We start from the raw sequence: 27,988 nt of genomic DNA, 5'->3' as shown, positions 1-27,988 counted from the left end.
CCGGTTGGACGACAGTCAAGAACCGAAAGCACGGAACACCACGAGAAAAGGTAACTTTAGAAGACGAAAGCAAACGAGTGTTCCAATCTTTTTATTTCGCGTGATAAGAGACTGTACAGTACATACAGAAGAACGAAAACAGAGAGAAAGAAAGAAGAAAACAGAAAGAAGGTTGCTGCACTTGCGTCGGCGTCCCCGAGTTTGGGAGTAGCACTTTAATTTTTTCTTAGGATACAAAGGTTGGTAAGTTTTCTATATTTAGTCACAAGTATATTAAGGCTTTGTTGTAAAATTGGTTATGTTATTATCGTACTTTAAATGGTATTCTAAATATTTTTTACTTTAAATGCCAAATGTGTGGAACGTCTATAAATGTTCTCAATCATAGACGTATTAGATAAATGACGTTAAATAGTATACAAAAGTGAACTGGACTTCCTGCAAGGCCAGTTGACTTGTCTATAGTAGTTAACGTTAAATGTGTGAAACGTTTCAAGCAAACATAAAAACCGGTTTAAAACTATTTCAATAATTCAAATGAGACCACCTCGTTTTCAATTCGTTTAAAATGACAATAATTATTTCATTTTCCAATTTCCTGTTATATAGCACTGGACTTTTGATGTATATGGTATGCAATCGAAAAGATGTTAGTGTGGTACAAACAATCTCAATTTAGTTGTTTTTTTAAACTGGAATTGATCAACCCATTTTAAAGTTTCTTTACCTGATAAATACACACAATATTCTAAGATCTACATTACAAAACACTAATTTATGCTAATGGTTCATACAAAAATCCATTTCTTAGAGTGTAATAAAACTCACAGACTAACGAAACAAACAATGCTTAGAATCTTCCAAATGTGAATTACATAATTTCAATGTTACAGTAAGATGAGTAATCAATTTGTTTCGCATTTAATATTTTGCATCCTGAAAAGTGAATTGAAAATTGATCAGGAATATTAAACGTTTCACCTACTAAAGCGTAGTTTAGTTTTCTTCTGTAATTCAGTAATTTTATTTCAATGTGTAATTCTTAATCAAATCTGCACTAATTTCATTTTGATAGTTCCGCAAGCCAATGAACATGTGATTGAATTAATATTTTCATCAATGAAAGTCATAATTCAATGTTTTGTAGTTGCGCCAATCTGGTTTTAATTCAATCTTCTTTCAAAGTTGACTGTAAAAAGGCCCGGTAACAGATGCCCGTGACTCTCTTGCACCGCCTAATATTATAATCAATAGCCTAGATTTATAAATAACATTTAGATCTATAAATCACATTTCAAATTTTAACTGATATTGTAAATCCATTTTTTTCTTTTTGCATTGAACGATTTATTCATAGTAAAAGATGTGTGCGCAAACTGTCTTAATTTCAGCGTTGCTATTTTAACCTCTATTAATTAATCTTTTTTGTTAGTGTGCATTTAATTTCTTTATTTCACGCGATTCTACTTGTCGTTGAATGTAAACATTATCCGAACATTACCGTGTACTGTATTATATACACCGTAAAATACTGGTTTGTTTTTTTAACCTTCGATTGCCTTGGGAACACAATTACTTCACCACAAACCCGCTAATCCACTTATGAACCGAAAAACTGTATGTGAGATGCTTAAGGCGTATTGATTGTCAAAAGAATCGATCAGTAAATTGTAAGCGTATGGTGTGAAAGTTTAACTCATCAGTAAAGATACATTACATTTACGAATCCGATTCGCCTATAAGAAATATTTGATTCTCAGATTGTAAAAGATGAGGAGTCTTGTGGAAACGGACTCTTTGCAGGATTACCCTTTTCATGTATTTGGTAACTCAGTCGAGCAAGATATGCCCCAGGTATTCCACCAAATATCAATATTTTCCCTGGTGACTTTTGGTGTTAGCAGGGCGCCTAGAGACCCGACAAGCGGCGAGGTTTCAATCATGTATGACATATGTTGGAATGAAAAATTCCGCGGCTCTAACCATGGAGTACCACATACAATATGCTAGATGAAGGTCTGAATTTTATCTCACACAAACGTCTACGCTTTAATAAGTTCATGATCGTTTACGAAATGATTATAGATATAAGAATACTTGAGTTATTAGTGACAGTCGATGGTACAATGGATGAATTGATAACTTTGTGGATCTACCGGTAATAATTGTATAGCAAAGATTTGATTGATTTTATTATAATTTTTATTCTAATTTTAGATGGAAAAACAATATAAGAATTATTTGTTGTGAGATGATTATAGATCATGAATGAATGGTGGTGTTTTTTTTTTTACCTGACTGCTAAGAAATCATTAATGCTTGTAAGGAAGCAACCAGACGGCCGACGGCTTTAGGTCCTCTCCGAGGGACCTGGTAATGAGGATTAATGCCTTACCAAAGGGCACTAGTGCATCGCCTTGGTTTCGAACCAGGGTCACCGGATTACACGACCACTGCTCTACCGACTGAGCTATTGCGCCTCCTCATGGTAGAGTAGCTCCTAAATTCCGATCTTGCTTAATATTTAAAACAAAAACTATAAAATTCTTCCTTGAAACTTCTAAGATTCTGAAATTCTGAGTCTGACGTTTCTTTATCAGCACATTTTTCATGTTTTATTTCCTTGATCATATATGGAGGTTGATTTTCCAGTTGCTGATTATTTCATCTAAATGTCACGGTCATTATGAATACACAAAGTCATTGACTGAATAGCTCGAAGTTAATTAGGTTTCCAACTCACCTGCTTCGGCTTTATCAGAGAGTTGCTGTTAAAATCTAGTGATCAACAGAAACATCTTACATTGAAAACAAGATATACAGAAAGACCCGCTACAACTATATTACTGGTAGTTATTCCCTGAAGAATAATATATATACGAACCTCCGCTTTGACTTTACAATATGCATAAAGGTTAAGTCAATCAAATATTATTTTTAGATGGGCACATTATAAATAATGTATAAACATTACTACATATTAGGGTTTAAAAGTCCTACGAAAATTAATCAAGTTCTTGCATGAGCAAATATTTCCATTGTTACTTTACCGATGAAAGAATGTTATTTTTGGCCGTTTTAATTTTGAAAGTTAACATTTCAATTAATTTTTGTTATTTACACCTACATTTTCTCATTATGTATCAAGATGTCAAGTGTCGTCTACATTTGAAATAAATGTATCCGTTTCGCACTGCTTTTGGTAAACTAAATATCCATTACGAAATGTTACAAACACAGACCATGGTCTTATCAATATTATGGAAACCTAATGGAAGCTTTCGCAAAACACGCTCTAATATTTTATGATAGCAACTCTTATTATTTCATACCTTTCAATTTTTGACAGATCCAGATTTTGACAGCAGGAAAGAGTAGCTGTTATTTTCACTCCATAGCGTAAACGTTTCAAAAGGTTTTTCATTTTTTATAATTGACAATGCAGATATTGTATTTCATAGGAAAACATTTTGATATGACATTCAATTGACAGCACAGAATGGAACTTTCCAGTGACTGGAAAGCATAATAACCTTTGACAAAAACGATATTGTCTCATGATATATTTTATCTTGTCTCAGCAATTCAGCTCCGTAAATGCTTTCCTCTTCACATGTATACTTAGTTAAATAAGTAGAATACAATTGAGAAGTTAGTTTTTTAATTGTTTGCTGATAATGCTAATGTTTCTCCTTCGTTAAGGAAGCGGTCTAAGCTTTTAAAATCTTTTCTTCTTCTTGTGTTCTTATTGAAAAGATTTCAACGTATCGATTTCTGGCATTTCATTCTTTTTATATCGCAAAGTCACACAAATTCATGAGATCGTATCGTACGTTTTATCAACGAATGGATGAAGGAAACCCTTCCTTGGAATTGCAAATCGGTGATAAAAAAGTTCCATGCATACATTAATTGAGCTTGATGGAAAGCTGAACAATATTTGAGATCAGATTGTGAATTTAGAACCGATTTCAAAACAACATACTATTTTCAGTTTTCATATTCACAGTTTCTCTTATAGCACCCCTACTAGAACTATACTTTTTGTAAACAGGGAAACTTGTATTTGACATATTGAATTCTAAATTTTGACTTGAATCACAAAGTCTACGATCTTACTTCTTTCATTTCAGCCAAGTAATGATAATGTCGCTCTCGCTGTCAAGATAAACGCCAAAGAAGGGCGAACATTTTCAACTATCATTTTAAGTATACCGAGGGATTTGGATATAATATTCATTATTATAATAAATGGGGGTAATGAAAAAGCTTTTAAGACACGAGAAATCATCGTAAACCTGCTTCAGAATTGATATATGACATAAAGGTCGTATTCCGAGATAGAAGTAGTCCTTAGTATAAGCTCGATCATAGCTTAAACTTGATAAAGTCAGTGTGTAAACCATCTCGTCTTGACTTCACCTGGGGTGAAAGTACAGTAATTCACCTCCAGTATGAAGTTATCACATGCTATAACAACATGCCTTGATTAGCCGGCAGTGCGCCAATTCAATTTCATGCGAATGTCAAGTGTAAAAGATACGTTCACTTCACGAGAAAGCTTCAGTTCTCGCGGCATACCGCTTGTGTTTTGCTAGCTGTATCAGCCAACCTGATAGAATGTCTGAACTGTCAGTGTCTTGACGGAGACTACAAATGTGAATGAACAAGGGAGTCAGGGGCAACAAAGTGTATTACCCTTTATCGTATTTTGTTGTTGTAATGATTACTGCATGAAAAAACATGAAAACCGTTCCTATCTAATGTACTTATTTAATCCACAATTAGCCCCCTCTTCTCGTGTGTCTCAACTCCATTATCTCTTTGATTTTGTTTCAATCACTTGTTTTGATCATATTGGCGTTAAAACTTTTTATAGAAATCAATTCTTCCTATTGTGAAACATCTTGTGATTAATTTATTTCTCACACCATTTTGTTATTCCCTCGGTGTGACAAAGTATACATAGTTATATACAATACTATTAAATATTGGTTGTGTGAAAAAGGATTTTGTAATTCAAAATTGCATCAAGTGTATTCAATGATTTTCAATCCATTGAAAATATCATTGTGGATTACTGTTGCTTACCGTGTACAGTAGTTTTAATTTACATTATTGGCTGACTATGTATCCTTCCTTGTCTGAAGGGGATTCGAGTATATTTTATGTTTGGAAAAGTCTATGGTGTTCTTGATGATAGAGTGCACGTCCAATGTATGTGTTCATTTGTTGTCTCAGACGTTAACAGTCTCATTTCACTTCATATTTTTTCTGATCCCAGCTCTAGTAAGACTGAAAATTCATTCAATATTCAGCTCTACTATCATCTCAGATGTAGTGGGGAGCGTGTGGAAAAAATATGGGATTCTCCCTAAAATATATCTGGCATACATCTTGTACAGTATTGTGATATGAATGATAATGATCCTATTGAGAGTCAGAATTGTCGAATACGGTTAGTAGCGAAATTTTCCCTTAAAGGATTGACCAGTGTTAGGATGTATGATAGAGTGTCTTATTCACTCACTGTGTTATGCTGTTTAGTTTCAAGAAAATTAGAGACCCTACTTTATGTACGTTATGCACATGCTTGATTACTAACTTGTAATGAATTAATGAAATTTCGCTAAAAAGCTTAGACAAATTTAAATATCTTAACCATCAGTTTAATTTATATTTCTAACATTTTATCGATGTGTCTCATATTATTTTGTTTCAGTGAAAGTCTTCCAAATCGTATATTACTGACAACATTTGTGGAAGTTTGTGTGCTATCAAGGACGGTATTTATACAATTATCGATCAATCTTTCTTCCACTGAAAACACTGATCAATCAAACGAACAATCAAGAATAATATTCAAAAGGTAATCTCCCTATATACAAATGTATGGAGGTTTTTATCTTGCCACCACTCTTACCAAGAGACGTAAAAGAATTCGTTGCAAACTATGATAGACGAAAACAACAGGTTTAAGAAGAAAGCGTGTACATGGGCGCCAAGGAAAAAAGTTTTTTTTTTGTATTTGTAGAGAAAGACGTTGGTTTCAGTCGAGTGAATGGATTTAACTCAACAGGACAAAGGGATGACAAGCAGTTGATGTGATCCATGTTCGAGTGAGCTTTAATGGAAACCGCGACATAGTTGTCGATATTGTCTGCCATGAAAATGACTTTGAGAAAGTGAACGAGAATAAATGAAGGACTAAATAGAAAGAATATATCTTTGTTGGGTGTTCATGTATAAAATGTCAGACCCTAAAACAGGCATTAATCCAACGAAATAAAGAAACGAAGTGGAATGGAATAATATTTATGGAGTGTTAGATTCTGGGATGTCATGTGCAGAAAATAAAGTACAATTTATTTCTCATGTATCTATACATCAACTTATTGAGCATTGGAAGAGAAAAGCTCGTTTGGTTAGGGAAGTGTAAAGAGGAGGAGTGCAAAAAGACGATGAGATTGAGGAGAATGGAAGGCAGAAGGAGAAAAAAATGAAGAAGAAGAAGGAAAAAAGAAGAAGGAAAAGAGCAAGTAATAATAGGGAATCATAAGTTTGTTACCAAATGAAAAGTTTAATTATCAACGGGAGAAATAGCTAATTGACGACCATGATGACTGAGGAATCTTGATAATTCATAATTAACTTTTGAAATGAATTGAAAACTTTCAAATATAAATGAAGTGTTTATGCTTTCTTCTTTCTTTCTAAAGTTTCTCGGATCTCGGACGCTGTCTTTGATACTTCATAGATCGATCAACATAATCATAGCTAAAGCTCTCTAGGTTTATCATAAATAAAGACAATAAAAGTTACTAAGAGAAGTGAAGGCTTTAGAGTTGCGTTCATAAGCCAATAATGGAAATTAAAATCCATCCATTTGTTCTGCTTTTCAAATCATGTTAAAATTGAATAATGATAACAGATCGTGTACCTAATGATATCTTTGAAAAGTGTAGTTTCTAGATGACTAGTAGACTTTGAAGTTATATATATATATATATATATATATATTCGTTCCTATTTGTATGCACTAAACTTCCATCCGTAATATCCGTTGAGCTGCTTCTGTGGTTCGTGTTTAGAGATGATACAGCACTTTAAAGCAATTATTATAAAAACATGAGAATCTTTCATTTTAAACCTTTAAATTTGCAAACCCATCTCCATATCAACTACATCAACTAACTCTTATTCTCTATTTCTCGTTTTGTAATCCTCTTGGTTGTGTTAAATGTACCTGCATTTAATTAAGTTTGAGCAATAAATGAGTAAATAAGTAACTACAAATCGTTGATCTCTACAGCTTATCGTTCGAAAGAGATTAACCCCCTTTCCATTATTATCACCACCATTCTCTCTTTTTTAAATATTTTTTCTGTTCTAGTTTCGTGACTGTAACCTTTACCCGTGCATGCATTTCAAGTGCTAATTTCATCCCGACCTATGTGATATTTGCTAGACGATTTAAAAAAGTTAATTAGATATCGTGATTACTTTTGAAGACTCTTTGCAACTGGATATGACACCGTTCCATTAAACGCTCTATCATGTCTATAAAACCTGTGATTCTCCTCACGTAGGCTGCATGTTTTACCAAAATAACTCAATGGAAAACAGTGTATTATTTCAACGGCGGTGAAACAAAGAGAGTAATGTGAGAACCGCAAATTCCTTTCGATCCATTCTAATTTATACCATTGGTTTTCCTTCCACGTTTTCAACAGAATGAAAAGACAGGACGTCAATGCACGTTACCCTATCAGTACGTTTTACCCTCACATAAGTTGTTACGGGTTACACTTTTTTTTTAATTTATCACTGTCGCAAAGACTTTCAAAACATCACCATAAAGCAATGTTCAGCTGAACTACACATGTCCTTTTGGAATCTGTGAACTTCAAGTTCAAGTTCAAGTTTTATTTCAATTCAAATCCATAAAAAAACATATTATACAGATTATATACAATATAGAAAACACAAAACACACACAAAATGGAAACATGTCTACAAATATATCGGAATTATACAAAGTTAATCAGCAATAGAAATGAATTGGGGAAACTGCAAATAAAACCATAAGGTTCTGTCGAGGCAGTCCCTGTTCTTAAAAGAAACATATACAAATTCCAACAATTGGCTATAATATAACAATAAAAAAAAACAGTGTACAAAACATAGGAGACGTATTAACATGCAAATATGCAAATATTATTATAGATTGTCTATTAATGTTACATAATCCAAACACGATTTCTCAGTTGATTTTTGTTTAAAGTCTGCGATCGTGTTTCATTAGGGTATACAACTGAATTAACACGTCATGTTAATTCTTAACCTGACTGATATAGAGCCAGCGAGATTCGATAAAAAAAAATTTCGGTAAACTTTATAGCTTTTACTATTAATCGTTTTAGTGTCATTAACTTGTCTCAAGGTCGATGCTCATTCCGTAATATCCCTGTCACAATCAATCCAGGATTGCCAATGCGTTTCTGGCAATCTCATGGCTAAGTCATACTTGGGAGTAATCTTCTAAAAAGGTTGCACTTGTAATTTGGAAAGTGAAAAAGAAGAGCTCATTATTTCGCATTATTCCGTCCAAAACCAGGAATTCTTTCAACCATAAAACATTATTACATTACCTTGTCGTTAGACCTTTAAGGATACTAGTATATGCATTAGACAGAACCCCGTCAATTCTGTCAATTAGAAGATGCCATCTGTCTAACAGCACTTGCGAGGTCGGTAGCCATAAAAAGAGATGTTTACCTTACTTCAGTATCCAGAGGACGCGTTTCCAACGGCGATGAAATTTTCATAATCAGTGCGATAAAAGAATGTATTGTATGAAAATGTGTTTATTGCAAAAGGTCAAATGATATTACACGTCTAATGGAATCAGAGATGGATGCATTATCGAACCAGAACTGAAACGAAATGATATACTTTAAGAAGCAATGAGTGTGTTTAGTCAGTATTTATTCTTCTTAATCGCAATCAAATGTGACGCCGCAAAAGCGGCGGATTTTTGTTACGAGAACATAAGATGTTATACCCTTCACATTTCTCTATCCCATAACACAGAACCCAGTAAATACGCATGGGAGAAACCTCGGCTCTTTTTTATGTCCCGGTTTACCGCGGTATATCTGGACACGCCTTTAAAGAGTGACATGTTGCGTCAATACGTGTACAAAAGGAAAACACTATGGCCTTACCTATTAATTAAACGAGATACCATTTACCATTATTCTAATATCCAATTATAGTTCTCAAATATTTTGAGTCAAACTTTTAACTTGCATTGCTTGATATATCACAAAATAATAAAGATATTTGATTTAAAAGGAAATATATAGATCAAGACGATTTTAGATGGATATATGTGCTTCTCCAAAAGATATTGTAATACAATTCCTTGCCCACACTTTAGTAGCAAGGTCTGTTGAAAATAATTGTCTCATAATAAATACAAAACAATATGTACAAAATAATGTTATAAAATAACATGAAAGGATGAAAGTAACCAGAAAAAAAGCATGAATGCTAATCGAGCCTGGTACCTTCCATCAAACAATGTCATTGTATTTAATCAACATCAGCACGGCTGTATCTATTAATGTCCAACGACTTTTTTTTTTTGGAGGACCACAACTCTTTTCAATATTTTGATCTCCCGTAAACGATCACATGTAAGTCTTTTGACATCCTCCAAAATTTAGAATGATGACCCACCGGTTTATGGACAAGTGATGATTCTTTTGTAATTGTATTTTTCAATTTCCGATTGGCCACTTAAATTTTTTTCCTCCGGTGTTCTTCACGAGCAGGCGGTAATAAAATATTGGGTTCGTTTGTCACCTGTCCTTTCAATTCACTCTCGTATTCTACAAGCTTAGATTATTCATTGAAGTGTAATTTTGTGGAAAAACCTATAAAATCTCATCTTTTCTCTATCAATCTCTCTCTCTCTCTCTCTCCATCTCTCTCTCTCTTTCTTTCTAGTTTTTTTTCTCTCTCTCTCATCCTCTCTCTCTCTCCCTCCATTTATTATTCTACCTCCCTCCCTCTATTACATATTTCTCTCTAATTGGGTGGACGGTTGGATTGTTTCTTTTATTTTCCCCTTAAAAATATATATACTTACGTATCATGATCGAAAAGAAATATAAGAATCAGTTCGCTGGATAGCTCTATTCAGAGCCAATGATGTAATGGATCTTCCTAGATGACCAGAAAACAATCCATAAATAATATTATAACACAAAAATTAAACTTATATGAATAGGTCAAAATGTTTAACGGTAGTTTTACCTACACATCTGGTAAATTTCCTCATGTGATCTTCCCTTACTTTACATTGTTGTTCCGAAGCTATGAAATACGATAACAAATGACAAACCACTAAGGCTTACCTAGCGAAATCTCTTCATGACGTATGTGACAGTTCTTGTCTTTTCTATCGATTCGCTAACGAGAGAGGAGGGCAGCGAAAGGAAGGGGGATTTTCTTTTGGAACTTAGCTTTTGCAGTAAAAAAAAAGTTTGCATTAGAAAAAGATAAAAAGGGAAAGAAAGAGAGATAGGGAAGAGAAAGTTAGAGAGAGCGAGCGAGCGGCGGGGAGGAAGTCGGAGAGATCAAGGTGAGACAGAATGAGAGAGGACATCGAGGAACATGTACATAAGAGGATTTAAGATTGAATAGTTTCTTTATGTGATAGTCGATTATCACACTCTTTAAAAATTTTATGGTAGCCTGCTCCTTAAAATTGTACACAAAGTTAAGATGAGATAAAAGTCTTTGGAATACCAGTCATGTATTGATGATCTGTGGCTAAGTTTGGGGATACAAGCGGTACACTAAGTTTCGTGTTAAAGTTTGTACAGTTTGCAGTTAGCCCCAAAACCTTTCCGATTGTGTCAAATTATTTACATAGTTTGTTATCATCTCCCTATCTAGAATTTGCCAAGCTGCTTGTCTTTATTGTGTGTGGGCCATCATTATTATCAAAGCGGATTTGTCTACTATAATAACAAAAAATACCTCCAAAGAATATCGTCCATTCCTCATCCCGAAATCCATGGAAATTTGAACGATATCTCAACCGTAGGACTTGTAAAGTGCAGCTCAATAATTCTTCATCTCATATTAGGGTAGTGACATTGTTGACTCCTTTGCAGAAAAAGGCATTTATCAATGGATTTCTGCTTTCATCATTTCTGAGGAGTAATATCGATCAGAATTGCTTGGATCTTAGAACAATCTTAAATATAAATTGCAGCCAAAGTGCATGAACTGTTAACATGACGTGGTACTAACATATTCACTTTGAAAAAGAAAAAACACAATTACGTACATCGCAAGCATTTCCATTGCTCACGTAGAGGTTTGGGGTTAATGTCCATTGCACACAAGGCATCATTTGCCTGACGTAGGAATGCGTCAGTGACGGGTGCGGTCTCTGACGCGCCGAAATATGTGAGAGGTATCGCACAAGAGCTGATTGTAAAATGAACTGTTCAAACAATGCTTTTGATAAATGTTATATGAGCTAACTACCGCCATAACTGTGATCGAATAACTCAGCAATAACGCAAATGAAATGACGCATTATGCCATACGGGCATATCTTTCTTAAATACACAGCTAAACAATGTACCATAGTCCTGTATCATGTGAATAAAAGGATATACTATTGTTTTATAAGGCAATATGTCGCAGGTTTATTTTAGTAGGTATGTTTAGGTTTAAGTGAAGCATTACTTAAGCCGTATAAGTTATGTATGTAGGTAATCAAATTAATTAATCATGAACCGTCCTTGATTGATGAGATAACAATGATAGACCTATCCGAGGAGAACCGTCGGAAAGGAAATATATTCTACCAACACTCTCATTCCTTCTTATCTATACCATACAATCAAGGTAATAAAAGGGTATATCACCGTGATTATGACATTGTTGAAACTGCATACTTTGTTGATTTCTGTCCAACGTCAATCCAAAGTCATTCAAATGCCTGTTTTTGGAACTGTCATTCAACAGATATCATTCATTCTGTAGATCACAAGAAATCTTTTTGGAGTAACAAGAGCTTTGTCTTTGAATCGTCCAATGAAAAGAGCGAGGCACCTATGTGTGCGAGAATGAATGTGTATTTAGAGTGCTAATTGCGGGTTGGAGTCATTTGTCGCTTATTATACAAGAGACAATATTATGGTGTCCGTGAGTACGTCATTCAAAATGTAAATTGACATGCTTGTTAAGAAAACCATTACACAAAGTGCATCAGTTGCTGACAGGAATACAATATAGCGTTCTTGGTAATGTCTTAAACATATGTCACTATCATGATAATGGAACTATGCTCTTGTCAGCCCTTAGTTTTCCCACGGGTACATAGATAAGTGATACCATGTTAAGGCGAAGTAGAGTATAGAAACATTTCAATCAAATCAATATGAGGTGTACAACCTATTCAATCTTTGACGAAGATAAAAGCAGTTCACAAACAGAAAAGCAAACAGAAGACCAATTTTCTTTCTCTTTATCTCTGCGTTAAAATCATCAGCGTTCATTCAATACCCTGTCTTATTTTACCCTATTTATATTGTGTTGCTCCGGTTGTCTCATTTTCGCTCGCTGGAACATTGCCAGCACAAACCACTGACCTCTACCTCCTGGACGGATCATCGCCCATTCCCATTCACTATATAATACGTTACGTACTAAAAGGATGTATTGTCTGACCGTTCATGAATATTCATGTTTTTGCTTACCTCGGCAAAATGCTTGCCTCTACTAAATGGAAAAATTACGGTGGGGGTTGGATGAAATGGACATAATGAACAAATCAGAACTGATCTATGATAATTCATGCTTCTTATCCTTCGTGTGCTTGACTAATATAACCTTACAATCGCGTGGTAAATTGAGTCCAAAGTTCGACTTGTTGTACATGTGTTATAATATAGTCAATGGCGAGCTTGCGACCTATTTTGATGAAATTACGGTGGGTGAACTTTCGAAAGTCAATAAGACACGAGGGTTCCCATGAAAGAGCTAGTGATAACGTACGTCGGGTTGGATGTGCTTTTCGTTTAAACGTTTTTTTGAACGATTTGTTGGGTAAAAGTCCATAGGCTATTATTTTAAACATGTTAGGCTGCTGACTTTGACTATAGGGGGCGTTGTCAAATGAGACTAAACGGAGCTATATGGAAAAGAAGGATAAGAAAAAGAAGTAGTAGTAATAATAATAATAGAAGTGGTAGAAGCAGTAGTAGAAACAGTAGGAGTAGTAGAAGTAGTAGAAGTAGTAGAAGTAGTATAAGTAGGAGTAGGAGTAGTAGTAGTAGTAGTAGTAGTATAAGTAGCAATAGTAGTAGTAGAAGTAGGAGTAGGAGGAGTAGTAGTAGCACTAGTAGTAATAGTTGTAGTAGTAGTAGTAGTAGTAGCAGTAATAGTAGTAGTAGTAGTAGTAGTTGTCGTTGTTGTAGTTTCAAAACTTTTCGGATCTTTGATATTAACATATTTTCACTAATACGTTCACATCTACTCTGGATGAATAGGCAACAATGTATTATCCATGCCTTACAGTGTATCATCCTTGTGTTACAATGTATCATCCTTGCGTTACAATGTATCATCCACGCGTTACAATGTATCATCCACGCGCTTCCCTCGAGTTATGGTCTATTGTGATCAAGTGCACTCAGGCATGACGACGTATTTTGCTTCAGTGTATGTTAACCTGAACAATGTAGGTAAATCATTTACGCAAAATTTACACCAAATTCCTTTAGAGTCGCTTACAGTGTGTTCTGCAGCCTGCGGATAGAATTTCGTTAACATAAATGTGTCTTAGGATTGTGTTTAATGGACGGATGTTCGAACTCGGGGTTTAATCGAATGGTCGTAATTCAATTGGGAGACAGTCATGGGCAAAAACGATATAAAGAGAGTTAATCGCAAGAAAAGTTAAGCGGGGAGAAGGAACCAGAAGATAATGAGATAATCTTATTTACGTGAGGAAGGGGAGGATTGGTTTGTGAAATGGTCATTTATTCCGCATTTTAAGAGGTGATCACGTCAGGTCGTGAAAGATGTTCAGCCGTTATATAATGCATTGAGGATTTAAATGATGTTTCGGCCGTTCTTGTGGGAGCACAATAGGAAAACAAATGTTATAAACGATGTGTGCCCCTACAAGCAAGAATGGAAATAAATATGCCGTCTACATGCCTCCCTCAATTAAAAATGGGTTGTTAACATATAAACATATGAAATATCTTTCTAAAACTATTATTTGGAATTGCTCCGGTAATTGTGGCTGACATTTCCATGTTCAGCTCTCTCAATCGTATAACTGGACTAAGATTTGTACGTTTTAACTTATAGTGTTTCCCGGCCAAAATTTAATTTATCACCATGATAAGCTTAAGTGTAAGATTTGGATACTAAAGAACATCCTTCTTTTGTCGTCTTTACAGATCCACAAACCACCATCAATAAATCACCATGCGAAGCCTGAGTTTAGCCGTTCTCCTCCTCGCCTGCCTCGCAGCCATCATCTCAAGAGAATCGCCCGTCCAAGCAGTACCACGGATAAGACCCGCCATCTTGCAGCACGGTATGCCGTTCGGAAAGAGGGGATACAGCGGAAACAATGCAAGGGATTGCTTCCACAGAGCGCTCAACGACGATAAAAACAGCGAAGAGCTTGTCAATCTGATCGAGGCATGGTACAGGATGAAAGTTGAGGATGGACTTAGTTGTATGAACGGATTATCAGCATTCGACGAGGCCGCGGCATAGTGGGTCAGTACATCAGCTTCTATCACATATACAGGGTGACGCCCAAAAGAATTCAAGCCTAGAGATATATTCAAACTCAACGACATCATTGGCATAATGTCATAGTTTTTGTGTTAATGTGTAAGAAATTCCTTTTCCGGTAGAAATAAGACCAGGATCCTAATTTTGTGTAAGGTGCTCTGATTCTACTGCTATTTTAGCGAGCCAACGTCGTTTTCAGAATGGGCTTCTTTTTCAGCATCAGTCATGCTTCCCACACAGTAGGCTGTGTTTGCATGAGCAGTCATGCGTTTGACATTGCCTCATAAACAAAGTCGAATAATCAAAAAGCCTCACCCGAAACTGGTAATCTTGCTGCCATTGTTACGCGAAAAAAAATGTTCTACCCGATTGAAGCAAAAGGCTATGACAGTCAGTTAATGATGTCGTTGACATTGCAGATTTCAGGTGTAGCGTTCATTTTTGGCTACCCTGTATAATCACCTGATATCGACAACAAAAAGACGCGTGTAAAATGTTGACCACTTCAATAAAACTTGTTTGGAACTAAATTTTGTTTTGAAGATGTATCTTTTTTTTTAGATGATGCAATAAAGTTTTGTACGGACTACAAACCCTCGGAATAGAAACAAAACTGTTCAAAAGGATGGGTTTCCTCATGTTGTGGAGGATAATAATAGTTCCGGGCGGAATTCCGGGGCTTAGTTGTCTTAGAATATTCATTTGTTCCAATATTTCCGCAATTACAGGATGTTTCCTCACCTAAGTGTCCACATTCACAGGCTAAGCTCTATTATCACATTTTGACGATACTTACCATTTTACATCAGCTAACCCATGGTAACTATATCTCAAACCATCCTATTCTAATCAACATTCCAAGTATTATTTACGCCATAATGATCTGATGGTCTGATCTAAGCCATAGTAAAGCTATCAACTTCATGAGATTGTGCGATCGCAAAGGCTTCCAAATAAATCAACTTAAGGGCACTTTCAATGCCTTGTTTTATTTAATTTAGAAATAAAAATCTGATGACATAATATGTCGTTATTTTCTTCTGACGGTTTCAAAGAAGATGGACAAAGACTGGCTGAGGTTTAATTTTTCGAAAGTTTCCGATCGTGTTAAATTAATGAAAATGGACAGAATGTCTTGCACTTGTCCTCTTATTAATCTCAAAAGTCATCATCTGTTAATTCTATTCTCCCGACATCCTTTAAGAACAATGAGACTTGGGAAATCTCAATCTTATTTATGCATAGAATGAAAATAATTGACAAATTTGCTTGCCTCTAAGATAAAAAACAAAAACAAACACAAATCTTATTGGCTGTAAAGGACACTGATTGAAAAAGAAAATCTACCTTTGCTTGGAAAATCCATTATGAGTCCACCTCACATGAGCCCGGCGGTCAACTTGTACACCTGCTCTCCAACTGACAAAGTGGTTCATAGACGAAGTCCATTAGACTGGATGCATCGATATGATGTTATATCAAACGGAAGGAATATAAATCGCTGCAACAAAATATTCACTGTGTACAAAGAAGACAATAAAAAATCATTTTCCCACGAGCTTCTTGACTTTTTATGCTTTCAGCAACCACAGACGTCACATTCCAGATTGAATATACTCTATCTGAACAAAGGAGTAAAATTCCTCTCCAATCGTTCTTTTGAAATTGAGATTGTCTGGTTAATGATATAATATCACAAAGCTAAGTGCATTGCAGTCTAATAAGAACCCAAGGGAACGCTAATGGTGAGGAATCCATGACGTGTGGAGGAGTAGCACTTTACGAAAAACTTCCTCTGCTATTAAATTTGTAAACCTTATGTTTTCCCTTGGTGTGACTTATATTTTAAACAAAAATCAAATTAATGCACATTTGCTGTCCTCTCCATCGGATAAGATTTGACTCAAAAACTGCTACACGTAAACAAATTATATCTCCCTTTCTTTGCGTTAACTCACTTGAATTTACCTGATTGTTGAGTTATTTTTGTTTGAAACTATGGCAGATACACGAAAATCCAGTGATTTCATAATGTTAACGATAATATTTTTTTTGTTTTAATCATGTTTACGAAGATTTTTCCCAGAAGTCGTCTTCCAAAAACGTCCGAAGAATATAAATGTTTAAGATATACAGATTTAGTTCGTAAGATTTGACATGTGTAGTTGCAGTATTGTGAATGTATAGATCTATCATCAATTATTATTAGTGATAAGGCTATATTTGACGGTTACGTTTTAAGGGAAAAGATGACATAATTTTAAAGTATATGAATGTGGAGGAATAATACCAAACCCATGATAAAGCTTGCTCTTTTACGTCATATTCTAAATATGACAAGAAAGGGATGACATAATATGTGGACCAAATGTTCATGCCACATGTTTGTGTAGTCCATATACATTTTCATATTTCTGTGTAGAATCTATGTGACTTTCAGCATGACTGTGTCAGGTTACCATCATTCCCTTAATACAATCATACCCGGACAGTTTCTTTCACAATGCAATTTCATGACAAGATGTAGAAGGTAGGCAAGATATGATAATAATATAAATGATAATATTCTGCTTTTATAGAGCGCTTAATACATCTCCGATGTCTCTAAGCGCTTTACAGATATACTATTCCCCCGGTCATTGGATTCAATGCTTGCCCGCACACATTATGTGCACAATTTCCACTCCCCGGGGAGTAGTTCAGTCAGGCGTTACTTGACGCTCAAAACTTTTATTAAAGATCCATGATACCCTACATCATACCGCCAAACTCACTGAATCTGGCCGTTCGGGGTAATGTATTTTTTTTTTGGGGGGGGGGGGGTGGTTGGTCCGTTGTCGTCTGGTGTCGGTCTCGTTTATGTGACTAAGGTATTTACTCAAAAAATGACACATCCATATTTAATTTTCAGTTTGACACATTAGTCAACAGTTATTAAGACTTTGGAATATCGAGACGATATACCATTTTCACCAAACTTCAAGCCTTCTTCTTTGATATTTTGTTAATTGAACCGAGGTTCCAGTATAAAGGTCGTCAATAGTAGTAATCAACTAAATAGGGATATGTAGAGCATTTTCTGTATTCATTCGACATATCGTTAGTCAAAACGACGATAGAAATTAAATTATTATATCTTATAATGTGGGTTTAAAAACACTATATCATCCAGTATATATTTAGCTTATCATCAAGTATTCATTAGCTTAAGAAACTTTCCGAATGTTGCACGTAAATACTCATTCAAACTTCGAGATTGAATTAAATATGTATATAATGATACAATCTGTTCTCCCTTCTCATTATTTTTTGTTAATACTGAATAATGCCAATGAAATTTGATTATTTTTGACCTTGTATTTTTCCCTCCCGCATCGTAAAATTCTTTTCAGTTGTAAACTAACTAAGATTCAACCGTTATGGAAAATTCATCGCCCATGACAACGTGTTGCTTATCTGCCGAGTCTTGCATCGTGACTTATTGATGAATAAGGTATCTGGATTTTTGCCTTTTGTACCAATGGCAAGTGGGCGTTGAGAATACATCTTACTTCTCTGCCAATTTTGCGATGAGATGAGAATATCAAGAAAATTAGCTTTTTGCGATATGAGAAAAATATGGGCTCACAGATTAAAGGAAGTTAAATATTTCATGTATCCTTGAGTGTATCAAAACGTTCGACGTCATGTTCTCATTAAAACATGTTTTTCTTTACCTCAATTGTTAGGAATCCTCATTGACATGACATAATTGGCTGTAGGTTGTTTTGTGGACCGTGGTAAAATGAAAGATATTGTCACCTTTAAAACTGAGCTCTGTATATTCCATGAACTGACCTGCTGGTCGATGTTCATTGCTCGCTCCAGTTCCAATATTTCATTTATTGATATCAATTAGAGCATGCCATGTTAAACCAATCAAAAATTATATCTGCCCACGGTCGAAAATAATTTGCTTTCCTCCATGTTTTTCAATAGACAATATTAAGAGGATCTATTTGACGTTTGCTTTTATACAAAAGGAATTTATGTAATGTGGTGTTTGGTGGGTTTTTATTTTGGAGCAGGAGAGCAACTGCACTGGAATCTACCACATGTGGCTCGCAGTTTTTCTGGAACAAACAGAAAAAGAGCAATAAGGAATTTCTCCTTTAAATCCCTTCCTAATGATCATTTTACTCGCACTTTTATCAATTGGAACATGTATATTTTTCATATAAAATCTTCCGTTTTACAATGCTTTTGGGAAACTTCCAATTTACCACAACCTTCTTTTGAATTAAAATTGTGGGGAAATTGGCTCAAAAACAATAATCAAGTATTCTGGAAACGGTCATTGAAATTTGAATACATCTTGGAAATAGGAACAAACTATAATTAACATTTCTCCCCGTTTTAGAACGTCGGAAAATGAAGAACCACGAATTTTTTAAAGACTCTGTAAATTTCTATTTTTCAATTTTTTTCCGTCCAGGTATCCGTCATCTTTTTATATCTTGATCCCACTTACAGTCTTGGTCATACGGGATAGTGATGGGAAGAAAAAAATAATCTTCCTATACGGTATAGCAGAAAAGTGTCGTTCAATGATCGGAGACAGGTTGTCAATCAATTGCAAATTGGGTATTTTTGTATACATGATGGATAATTTAAATCATCCACCGATTTACTGCGGCTATTTCAGTTTAGAATATAGACGGTGGTAATATTGTAAGGCAAATAAGCAGATGTGACAATGGTGGCAGAGATGGCACTTTCCATTTTACGGTTTAAGGTTCAAGGTTCAAGTCCATTGTTCATTAGTGTCCAAAATATTTACTTATAACAATATATACATATATTGGATAGTCAAATGTTTATAACAATTATGTTACGCAGTAGTTTGCAGTGGCGATAAAAGAAAAAATGTATTCGCCACAATCATGTAAACTAGTTAGAAACTAAACTAAAAAAAAAAAAAATCGGTTGTGGAGTGAATTATTCAAGTATTTTAGGTAATTTCAGCACTTTCAAATGAGGGCGTACAACATATGCCCGCTTCCCGAATGAAATCCCCCCATCACACCTTTATCCTACCTTTAGATTAGTTTCCAATAAGGTCTTGATTGTGGTGTGAAAGTAAAAGCGCATATTTCAATTAAAAAATACAAAGGCACTGATTCACAAACCAAGTCAACATGTGTTAAAACCTATCTAATTTTAAACTTTTTATTTGTATTGCTATGAATAATATTCTTTACGTTTAATTCAAAATTGTATCGTAACGGAATTAAGAGCATGATCAAAGTGATGTAACTGTCGTAATACCAAAGGTAAAGAGAAAAGGATCGTTAAAAGTACTTACAACTAATAGCTATATGTGTATTTTACTTTCTTTCTTGAATATACTTGATAGTCGTATGCCCACAATTATACAATTTCTACACAACTGCGCCAGGAATGTCATTTTTGACAGACATGGCGCATTATAAATGTTCACTATTATTATCAGTAGTATTATTATATGAGCTTAACAGCCGTTTCGTGCTCGTAATATATGCGTGTGTCTTTACTTTTCATTGAAACAAAAATAATCCTGCTATAATGTGATTTCTGACATTTCGGAAGAATTGTAAAGTCTCTCAAGCAAAATTATGGCAAATAGTGACTTTTGTGGCTGTTGTAAACGGTTAAGAGTAGAAAGGTTTTAGAATTACAAGTGCATCATTCTTAATTGCTTTCTTTCTACCTTTTCATATGTTAGAACATAGAAGCTTTATATGTCTCCGTATTCGATATGATTTCCGTAAGATTTGCTTTTCATTAATCACAAAGACTTGCTGAAAAGTAGTCTGCCAGGCTGATGTAAATATATACCATGAACAAATCAATCTAATTAATAAATCAATCAATCAATCAATCAATCGATAGATCAGACTACTATGGTACCCAATTATTCAGATTTAGTGGAAACCCAAAATCATCAAAAGTGACGTGTTACTATGAGAGTTGGTTCTGTGTTTGGAAGGAAGAAAAATTATCTATCATCTCATGGTAATTTGTAAAACGAAAATCATATAAGAAAGCTTCGTCCACTTCGGATGTAGTTTCATTGGTTTACCGAAATAACCGCTGCGTCCGAGCTTAATTTTTTACATTTATTTCATTTTTATAGACTTGCACTGGAAACAATCCTCGTAAATAATCCGTTGTTTTGAAAGAATCAATCGCTTCGAACAATCTGCTTTGTGTAATTGAGCGATCCGTATGGTTAGAAAGAAATGATATAACGATTAGCCATGGAATTATAGTCTTAGTGAAGATATCCGATGTATGTTCAGGTATCGTAGAACTTTAATGGAAGATGATGCCATTCTCTTGAGGTCAAGGAGACAAGATAAGTAATAGGATTGGCCTTATCTCAATAAATCTACCCACGGACTATTAAACACTGGTTTCTAGATCATTGCATTCTACTCCCGCTTAAAGATGATAATGCCTCTGTATAGAAGATGTCTACAGACTGATAAAAACATCATGAAACACAAAAAAATAGTTGACGGGTCGATAAAAGAAGTAACAATATTTGTTATACTTTCAGAACAAAAATAGCATAAACAAATATAAAAGACACTACATTTTAAAGTCCTGGGTATGCCTATAGATGGAAGTTTTCCTTTTTTTCAAACCTGTTCCCCTCTTTGGCACAATATTTTAAACAGCTGATATCACTGCAGGCGTATATCCTTGTTAAACCCTTTTAATTTTGTTTCAGTCGTCGAAAACTTTTGTATATCTGAATTCATCAGTAAGAGAAAAAGTTAAAAATTTGAAACTTACAAAGAGAACGAACATTTAAACCGATATAAGTCAATCTTCTGGATTTCTGTGCATGCCGGCGACTGTTTCCTCCTAATCATTTTGCAAAATCTGTATCGCGACTGCCTCGGTGGCCTGAGGGTTTAAGAATCATCCGTAATTATTGTTATAGAACACAGTATCCGACAATTAATCTAAATTTGTGGCACAAGTGAAGAGTCCTTTTTGCGCAATTAAAAATGGACGCTTGAAGATGTGCAATTTGCAAAAAGATTTTTCCTACTTGATTGTGATTGAAGAAAAAGCCCGAGGCATGCATGGTTGATGAAGACAGAGAACACCGACCACCGGAAAATTGAATGAGGCAAGATCGACGCTGGTAAAAAGATAATACCCTGAAGCAAACGAAAGGGTGTGGGTATAGGAGCTTGGCTTGTGAAAGAAAGAGTTATGTCCCATTCAAGTTAATACCTAGATAGGGAGGCATATCACAAACAATCCATTGCAAATGGATCAAGAGATCATTTTAGGCGAGCAGAAATAATTGTTATCTGACGTCAAAGCAGAATTTATTTCTGACATCGGCAATGTTTTAAGTAATGAATAAGTGCATCCGGCCCTGAAGGAGGGAGAATTAATATTTAATCGATATATTCTACTCAAACATATTGTAAAATCTCAAAATGATTTGAGATAATGGCCGCCGGAAAAATTGTCGGCTCTCAAAAATGTTGCAAATTAAAATACATAAAGATATTTGATAGCTCTCATATCATGTTCACATTTTACTCAAGTTTATGAAAAATAATCAATGTCAATAATGATGGGGGAAAAATTATGTATAAATAGGTAGCTTGGTGAGAGACGAAATGGAGAGAAATGAAAAAGAAAGCAAAAGGAAATTAAAAGGAATAGACAGAGATAGAAAAAGAAAGAATGCAGAGGCGTGGGGGAGAAAGGAACAAATAACAAACGAGGATAGAAAAAGCATCTAGGGAGTTGAATGTAAAAACTTTGCTCTGATCTAATGGCGAAATATAATTTGTCCATCCATAATAATAATAATTTGCCGACATTTTGCGAAATTACCATGCCAAGCAGACAAGCGTTCGATTGTTTAGAAAAAAGAAGTACACGCTTTATTGCTGTTTGATTCGATCTCCTAAAGCATTCAAGTTGATTCGAGCGAAATAAACATAGGATCGTGGCAAACACCGTTAAATGTATCCGTTCAATATTACCCTTATTCTTTAAATGTCAAGTGTGATATATCGATACTAGGTAGTCAATACGTGAACCGTATTCATCAAACCAACTGGTATTCATGATATCAAGATGGAATATACGGAACGATGGTTGGTATTCGAGCTTGTAATGGCCTATATGTGACTCCGTCAATAACTTCTACCAGTTCTCAACACTAACGGAAGTGAAAAGAGGGTACTATGAAAGCGGTCAAGATAAATCTTTTTATTTGTAGGAGGGGAAGAGGAGATTGGTTGACGACTTCAAAGGAATTTCTAGGTTTAGGAATATCGACTTGCTAGGATTGATGAGCAAGGCAATCTGCATTTCACCATTCATTCTGTGTCCAAAGATCACCTCCCGGGTACGTAACCACACAAGGGTCCTGGCTCTTCCATCACAAATTCGTATCTGGGTCGTGTACACCTATCCCTGTTTTCCTTGCTCCAGTAAAATAAAAAAGATTGAGGAGGGCGTCATGCAACGAACGTACAACGCTGTACAGTGGCTTTAAGGACGATTAGTCTAATTGAAATCGCCGTTTGTAAACCGTTTTCATTTGTCAGTCCGCTTTGTAGCTGCTTGTCATCAACTTCCGGAGCAAAAACTCTCCAATGATGTGTTCTTCTATTTTCTCACCCTCTCAAACTAACTCTCTTCTCTTGATCTTATCTCTCTCTCTCCCCTCTCTTTCCTTCCGTTTTTAATCTTTAGTTTACAATAAACTACGTTCTAATCTGAGTGACTCAGTAACATTGCCTCAGATTCCGAAACAAAACCCTGGATTTAGCTCATGCTGCAAACATAATTATAGACCTTTAGGTCCGTCAGGAATCCATTGACCTTTACGAGCCGATCGCCTGTCTGATTATCAAGATATTTATGATTGGAAATCGAAATTTCATTTTTCGTTTTCCTAACGGTTTTTACTACACTACATAAATGAGTATGGTTAAACCGGTCACTCAAAGATTTTTTTACTTTTTTGAGGCACTTAATTCATGATGATTTTGAAGCGCAATTTTTTTAGCGCTTCAATATACCATATCACAGACACTGATAACACGTAGGGCCATGCATCTCAGATTTAAAATCGTTAAACGATGCCTGTAAAACAACTTTGGCCTCGAATTTTGCACTTGCCTACTAATGGGCATAAGTTATATTAGTCGACTGTTTAGCTAAATATAACTTATAAATCGATTTGTTTTATTTATATTCAACTTTAGATGTTCTTAATTAGACTTCTCTCTCAGCGATATTTGACCAAACCGTATAATATTTGTCATCAGCAAGTGATTCAGCGACCCAGTTTCTTTTTAGCGGAAGTCTAAAAGATGCATTAAAAAAAATATTTTCATTAACTGTAGGGCAGAGTATTACTAAACTTATGCTGACATTTCTGTAGGAACAACTTGCAAAATTATGAGCAGTAAACATAAATCCGCTGATCACCAATATCGGGTCCGAAAAGTCCTTGAAAAACACATCATAAGATGCGATACACGATCATCATTTCTAAACATGAATCGTACTATGATAGGGCTCTGACTCCAGACTTTATAGTTCATCTTTAGAGTTTATCGGAGGCTCTATGATATTATCCCAGGAGGACCATTTATCTCACTGAACCGATGCATGTCCACCCCAAACAAGATTAGAACGTTATTATGTATCCTTATGGGGACCATTAGAGCTACTTTTATCCGTCAATGCGTAAACATCATCAATGATAAATTGCCCTCTGTAATCACTCAAGCAGTGAATATGTCATTAGCTATGCATAACAAAGGTGTGGCATAAGTGAAGATCGAGAGCAATCACTGAATTCAACAACAGATGAAGCGACTATAATAATACACAAATAATGCCTACTGTAGAGTTGCATAAGGCTAATACGAAATGTTTAAATCTGCCCTTTCCCTTTCCATTCGAAATATATCGTAACGAATGAATTCAGAATTACAGAAATATAGTGTCAGGATAAATTATTCGATATCAGGGAATTTGGGAAAAAATAGAAGATCATGATATCTTGTTGGTAATTTGAAAATTTGGTTAATTCCTACATATAATAACATATAATATAATACTAAACCTGTAATATTTTGTTGAAGAATGATACATGATGAAGCCTCAGTGTTAACTTTAATCATTAAATTAATACAAACATCGGCCTGGTAATATAATTACATTTCTAGATTTAGACACGTTCTGCTTAACATTTATTAGACCCTTTAACGGACCTCAAGAATGGTGTTGCAATTTTTTTTGCAGTATTCCTTGTTTTCTCCCAAGAGACATCATACATCATTCCCATCCCAATCGGAGTGTGTTACTATCCCCTTACATCTCGCTTTGCACTTAAAGTGGAAAGTGATATGACAATCTCTTCGAGAGATACGATACCGGCGTTATTTCGATGAAATTTCGCGTTTCCTTCTCGAGAACTTTAGCGCAAAATGGCGCGTAAAATGTCGTTTCCTTGATTTTTGATCGATTTTTCTCGTGTCATGAATGGGCGACAATCAATTCTTGCTATAGTGCATCACGTGGGTCATGGATTCTAGATCTGACATGCACTGATGCGCTTTAGCAGGGCGTTTCAAGATGGACTCTTGACTACATCCTGACACGAAACGTCTGTCTGGATCAAGATAGTATTTGCTATCATATGTGTGGTCATTGAAATATAAGAAGGGCACAAAAGGTTATCTCTATTATAATAAAGTAATTTTTATATAGCGCATAATAATAAATTCTCTATGCGCTTTACAACAATCAAATATACAATAAATTACATGATTGATCTAAAGATTTAATTATACATGAATTAACAGAAATACATATCGTATACAATGATGACAAAATAAGATATAATATAAATGATATAAACTTATGAACACAATTATAATAGTTAAATAATTACGATCTTTTATTGTAAGGAAATAACATTATTTGACATAAACTAGCATATATATAATTACAGACTATTGGGTGAACATAAATGTTTTCAGAAGTGATTTGAATGAGTCGACTGTCGGGGCGTTACGAATATTGAGGGGGAGGTTGTTCCATAGAGTGGGTCCATAGTAGCTGAGGGATCTTTCGCCGTAGAATTGAGTATGGGTGCGTGGGACTTGTAGGAGACTTTGTCATAGCCTAGAAAATCACACTGACTGTACAAATATTTATGCTCAATTGATTTTTAATTTGTGTATGTTTTAACCAAACAATTTATATGAATAATTCGTGCACTCAAACGGCAAGTGGGATACATCCATATCACCTCACCGAAAGCATATTACTGGTTAAAGGGGGATAATTATATGCTTCCTACCCCTTTAAACTTGCCATAACTTGCCATTGCTTAATAGTAATACATTTATCCTTCCAATAATCCATCGGATGGTATTTTGTGTAGTTTCATAAATAATAAAATATAAGTACTTTGTATAAATTTGGATATCAATTCATCACTCAATTTATCGTCTTTTTCTCCTTTTTGTCTTTTTATTTTCTGCAGGACTACCCTCTTTTGTTTTGTTCAACGTTTCCTCGTGTCTTCATGTTGCTTCAGAAATTTCTTCTCATCACACCCCCACAAGATGACATCACTGCACTTAGCCAAAGAAATTGGACTTTGCCTGATGAGACAGGACAAAAACAAAATAGACCCAATTATTACAACAAAAATAAAACCCGGTGAACGTTTCAATGAGCTTGTAAATATAACAGTTTTATGAACTAAATAGCAAACTCCAACACTCAATTTTTTCATTCTGCGCTCGTCAGCGGAATATCAGGCACAACCATCCTTCTCTTCTCTCTCCTACGCTGAATTTCATGAGCAAAATATTTTTTTCTTTCTAGTAAGGCCTAATTAGTAATGTGAAAGATGCGATATTTCAAATTGTCAATTATTATAGTTGCAATGTTTATTAAATTAATATTGAATTCTAGCTTCTCCCCCTCTTTGATATTAAATCCCAACCATCGTTGTTATAAAAACATTGAGTGACTAGACGGAGAAACTACACTACCCGCGTCGCTGAGGTGAAATTCCATTATTCAACCATCTCCAAGGAAAGTTCATTTTGAAAAATTTGGACGGAATTCAATAAGAAAGAAAGAAATTTAGAAAGAAAGAAGAAAGAAAGAAGAAGAGGTGGTGTCAATCGCGAATTGGAAACCTTACGGAGGACACCGGTACCCACAGGAAATGGCTGACACGACGAGGGCGGCAGGCATAGCAGCTATAGAACCCACGTCTCCCTCGGTATGGTATACATGGCCTTTCTGCCCGCTTCAATTACAATCAACGATACCACATAAATGACTATTGATCTATTCTATTCCATCTAACTCGAAAGGCTCATAAGTCGTAGAGGACTATCGACGTATATCTTGATAGGGAGGTTACCAGAGGAAAGCAAATAAGTCGTCATATCGATGGTATATTGCCTGGCACGGAGGGCAAGCGTCTAGCTCGATCATCTCTTCCATTCTTCACTCTCGACTTACTCTCATTTTTAAATACTATTCGGGAACACACATGATCTTTATTAGGACTTTGTATGTCGTATCGATTATCATTTAGTCTAGCTTAATTCCACTTTCTCGTACTCAGTTGCAACTATTTTTGTGATCAAAGTCTAGTTCAATAGTGATGGACTAAAATCACCATTGCCGTCAAAAAATGTGTTTGTCTTTTTTTTCGAGAGCTACATGTATACTAGCTGATGTAAATATGAGAAATGAACTGACGTCCTTACTTACTATTTCCTTCCTTAGCCTGTGAATAGTTTTCTTATGCTTTCGTGTTGTAAATAGTTCATAAGAAATAAAAATATATAGTTTTATTAGTGCACGCTATCATGCTATCAATAAACCCGTCTCAAATTTCATCATGTCGTCATATTATGAACAGTATGTAGGAATTAAACATTTACATTAATTTGTTTATAAACTCTCTAGACCTTTCTTTCTTATTTTTGTCTTTTATTTTGATGATTTTTCTTCACACATTACAAGCCATGGCATGAAGGTTCAATTTTGACAGGCTATTTCTAAATAAAATTCACTCTTATCCATCCTA

At 35.1% G+C, this 27,988-nt stretch overlaps 1 long non-coding RNA gene across 2 annotated transcripts; it reads left to right on the top strand.

Annotated features, from left to right (window-relative positions):
• LOC100888198 lies at window positions 1–27,988 on the top strand. Of its 2 annotated transcripts, none has more exons than XR_143632.3 (3): window positions 1–239; window positions 14,502–14,829; window positions 26,417–27,988. It is a non-coding gene; the product is annotated as an uncharacterized LOC100888198 (long non-coding RNA). The 2 variants fall into 2 exon arrangements; XR_143633.3 differs by having other exon boundaries at window positions 1–243.

Source organism: Strongylocentrotus purpuratus, unplaced genomic scaffold (assembly GCF_000002235.5).
Source record: "Strongylocentrotus purpuratus isolate Spur 01 unplaced genomic scaffold, Spur_5.0 spur5_scaffold_6, whole genome shotgun sequence".
In the NCBI taxonomy this organism is placed as follows: Eukaryota; Metazoa; Echinodermata; class Echinoidea; order Camarodonta; family Strongylocentrotidae; genus Strongylocentrotus; species Strongylocentrotus purpuratus.
The sequence above is the reverse complement of the archived record's forward strand: the minus strand, read 5'-3'. Positions and strand labels throughout refer to the sequence as shown.